The sequence below is a fragment of the Tupaia chinensis genome, unplaced genomic scaffold (genome assembly GCF_000334495.1).
Source record: "Tupaia chinensis unplaced genomic scaffold, TupChi_1.0 Scaffold139943_1, whole genome shotgun sequence".
In the NCBI taxonomy this organism is placed as follows: Eukaryota; Metazoa; Chordata; class Mammalia; order Scandentia; family Tupaiidae; genus Tupaia; species Tupaia belangeri.
Window position 1 is genome coordinate 727,649 of NW_006199822.1, and position 4,764 is coordinate 732,412.

The window sequence follows — 4,764 nt, forward strand, 5'->3', positions numbered from 1 at the left end:
AGGGAACGAGAAATCCCCCCCCCCGGGGTATGGCCATGTTGTAATCTCTTCTCATTCATTCTTCTTTTGGGATTTTGGGCACACACGCAGATGCGCTTGGTGTGACTTTCAAGTCACCAGCTCTAGAACTCGAACTGTGGTCAGCCATTTGCGAGTCCAGCGCCTTAATCACAACGCCACATGTTGGCTCCCCTGTTTTGAGTTTTTCAATGTTAGAACCACTGATTTCCAGTCCAAACTTAAATCTAGTGCCTTCCCTGCAATGTTCTTTTCTCCAAATAGGTTATTAGGCCCTTCTCTAGGTGTGAGGAGTACAGCAGTGAAAAAGTAAGCACTTGTTCCCCTTATACATTTCCAGTCTGCAATAGAGGAGGGGAAAACAAAAGGTTCAGTCCTTTGCCAACATCTGCACAATAACCACCTGGAGGTAGATCAGTATCCCATTTATTCATGGTAACATAAGAGCAGTGTGAGTTAAGAATTCTGATGAGATATGTTTGGTACTGGAAAGTTGAGTATGGCTTTCTGTGGCGAACAATAGGATTGCAGAATAAAACTTTTTCCTTTTACTGCCCTATGTATAACAAACTCCAAGGAAACTATAGATTCCCTTTACAAAATGCCCAAACTTTTATCCCTTTCTGCATGTCAGAGATAAGTTTCTATTACTCTGAAAGTTTTTCTGGTACAGAGGAATCAGATATCCGTGAATACTGAACAAAGAGACTAGAGAAGTGAAAATGTATAACAGGAACCTCATTGTAACACCGCTTGCTAGAAAGATGAATTAACTTTAAAGTGTGTCCATCTTGGGATCCAGCCCAAGGTATTCAGTTACTGAAATATCAAGGCAGCCTTGTTAAGTGGTGGCATGAATCCTTAATGTAGTTTGTGCCTTCTTTGGTTAACTAATTCTATTCTTCAAGTTCCCAGTGCCCCAGTCTGAATCCCCTCCCCCGCATCTGCCCATTTCTCTTCCCACCTGATTCTTTCCTACTGTTTCTCATCAAAATGACTAAGAGCATTGAGACACTAAAAGTGGCTCTAGAACTCTAAAAATATTGGCTTAACATACAAGAATGATTGACTCAGGACATTAAATTAGGGTGTTATCTTTTTTTTTTTTTTTTGGAGAGATTTTCACTATAGGGCGCGTGCGCTCACCAGACAGAGAGAGAGAGACATAGAGACAGAAAGCGAGAAATCACCCCCCAGGGGGGATGGTCACACCGCAATCCCTTCTCCTCCATTCTCCTCTCGGGATCTTGGGCACGCACGCACATGCGCCTGGCGTGAGTTTTAAGCCACTGGGTCCGGGACACGAACCGCGGTTGACTACGTGGGAGTCCAGCGACATAGCCATTACGGTAACTGCTGGTTCCCAAATTACGGTGTTATCTTAATCAAAAAATGCATCAGGAGAAAATAGGTAAGGAGTTGGCACATACTGCTTAACTTCATCATTACAGTAGAAATGGAAATGTGGTAAGAAAAACGGTGGTTACAAGAGAATGCTTTAATGTTAGTCTCAGTTGTTTTTAAACAATTATTACAAAGCTAAATGCAGAACTTAAAAACATTTTTTTGCTATAGGGGGCACACACTCACCTGAGACAGAGAGGAGCAAAGTGAAAAAGCACTCCCTTGGGGAATAGTCATGCCAAAATCCCTTCTCCTCCATTTGATCCTTTCTGGATTTGGGGCACGCATGCAAGTGGGCCTGGCATGTTTTTCAAGCCAGAGTCCAGGACTAATGCAGTAGGCCACGTGGGATCCAGACATCTTAACCACAACACACCACAGATTGGCCCTCAGAATTTCTGAATAAGGATAAAGTGTTGAGCCTAGGCCTTTGTATTATTTTTACTTAATTGCTAGAAGGTGTGTGTGTGCCCATGCGTAAGAGAAAAAGCAATCTGCCGCCCAACAGGGCAGTCACACCACTCTCTTCTCCAGCTTTGACTTTGGGCATGTACTCACACATGCCTGGCATGTTTTTCCAGCCATTATGGCCAAACCTTAAACTCCAGTATGCCATGTAGGCTGGTTTCCTTAATTGTGAGACTATAGGGTAGGCCCCAGAAAAAAGTGAAAATTCTCTGCATTTAAGGAGCTATAAGCGCAGCCTTCAAATATCAACATTCTTGTCCTGCTCTCCCAGGTTAACTCTTCTCCTGATACTTAAGTATAAGGAAAAGGGGAGCTTTTAAAAATCATTTGAAAAGAAATTAAGGATTAGTAGGAAATTGTAGAATCTTCCATATGTTCAAAATATTCCTATTAGTTTTCTAAAAAGCAAAACCAAAAGGTATTTAAGAAAATTCTTTCAAATTGGGAACCAGCAGTTAGCGTAATGGCTATGTCACTGGACTCCCACATAGTCGACTGCGGTTCGTGTCCCGGACCCGGTGGCTTAAAACTCACGCCGGGCGCGTGTGCGTGCGTGCCCAAGATCCCGAGAGGATAATGGAGGAGAAGGGATTGCGGCGTGACCATCCCCCCTGGGGGGTGATTTCTCGCTTTCTGTCTATATGTCTCTCTCTGTCTGTCTGGCGAGCGCATGCGCCCTACAATGAAAATCTCTCAAAAAAAAAAAATGCTTTCAAATTGACTGAAATTCTGTGCTTTAGTTATAAACAGGCTGAGCATCCTAATTCAAAAACGCAAAAATCTTTTGACAACATGACTTCACAAGTGAAAAATCCCATTATTTGAGTTCATGTGCTGGGTCACAGAACCAACTCTTAGCCTCATGGTTAAGGGAACTACATTTTCCACGGGTATAGTTTCAGCCATTTTGGGTTTGTGGAGGTCGATCCAGAGAGGTAGCAAAGAAAGCAGCAGAAATCAGAGATTAGGATTGTCCCAGTCACTTGAGGCTGGAGTTCAGACTGTTAACTGAGCCTTGAATCAAACTGGAAATAACCTGATCCTTATTATGGACTAGATATTAAACTTAAGGTGTCTCTCATTTAATCCTGAAAATCCCCATGAACTAATCACCATCATTATCATCCTGTTTTACAGATGAGAATATTGAGAAATAGGGTTAACTTGCCTAAATTCATACAACCTCTGAGCTGGAATGTGTGTCTAGGGGGTCAAATTCCAGAGCCAGTGCTCCAAACCACCCTGTTATTTTCCCTAGGCCAGCAATTCCCTTTGTAAAAGCTGAGTGAGAGGGACCAGCAGTTAGTGTAATGGCTATGTTGCTGGATTCCCACGTAGTTGACCATGGTTCAAGTCCCAAACCCTGTGGCTTAAACTCTCCCCAGGCATGTGTCCATGCGTGCCCAAGATCCTGAGAGGAAAATGGAGAAGGGATAGTGGTTTCTTGCTTTGTCTGGCAGTTCACACACCCTGTAGAAAAAACCTCTCAAAAAAAAAAAAAAAATTGAGTATCTGCCATTTTCAGAATTATGCAGTGTGTATCATAGGTGTACTAAGTACTTACACTAAGTTAACAGATGAATCCTTCAGTCCAAGTATTGCCAAAGCCACTTTAGTAATATCTCTTTCTAACTTTTCTCCTAGCTTCCCCTTTTCACTAAATTACATTTTTTGGGAGGTTTTTGCTATAGGGCACGTGCGCTTGCCAGACAGAAAGCAAGAAATCACCCCCCAGGGGGGGATGGCCATGCCGCAATCCCTTCTCCTCCATTCTCCTCTTGGGATCTTGGGCATGCACACGTGCCTGGTGCAAGTTTTAAGCAACTGGGTCTGGGACGCGAACGTTTGAGTCCAGCAACATAGCCATTACGCTAACTACTGGTTCCCTAAATTACACTTTTATACATTTAAAATTAAATCTTGGGAGTCATTCTGGATTCCTCTTTACCTCCACATTCTCGTTTTATACCCCAAATGACTTTATTCTCTAAATACAGTGAGTAATTACTATGGAGAAAACCTTATCTTCAAATCAGTAGTACTCTCTCTATTCCCCATAGCTGAAGCCCTGGCCCATACAAATGACCTTCATCTTATTAACCTTCATTTCTTCACCTATAAAATTAGATCAATCATAGCTATCTTGGAGGATAGCTGAGGATAAAATGAGATAACGTAACCACTAAGCACAGTGCCTGGTAGATAGTAGCTATTTTTCCTAGTAACTGTCAATACATGTGTGCTCATGGATATTCTCATGCTTAATTTCATGGCAAAAGGATAAGCTGAAATGGGGAAATAAAAATCCCCAAACATGGTTTCCTATTTTTGTACTTGTCCAGGTGACCACTGTATGGGACCGGCAGGTGGCATGGTGGTTAAGGGCGCTGGACTCCCACATGGCCAACCAGAGGGTTCGAGTCCTGGACTTGGTGGCTTGCTTTCTCACTTTCCCTTTCTCTCTCTCTCTCCAGTAAAATTAAAAAATAATAATAGAATTAAAAAAAAAATCTTAAAAAAATTTTTTTAGACAAAGATAAAATCCTTCCCCCCCACAAAAAATCCAAACAATCTGTACAAGCCCCTCTCCCTAATTATCTATGAACAGGTATGTTAATGACTGTCATGAATCTGAAAGCACAGTACATTCATAGGAGATATAAACATGTGATGATAATTTAATGTGTGAATGATTCCATTCCTACTAAAATAGCAACGGGATAAAAAGTCCAATCAAATAAAGGAATATAAAACTATTTATTGACCACTGTTCACCAGTATTTACAATAAAGTAAACAATATACAGTTGGGTAACATTCTGATTACTACAGAGTTATGGGTTCTTCTTGCTTCTGCTGAATCAGTAACCCAAAT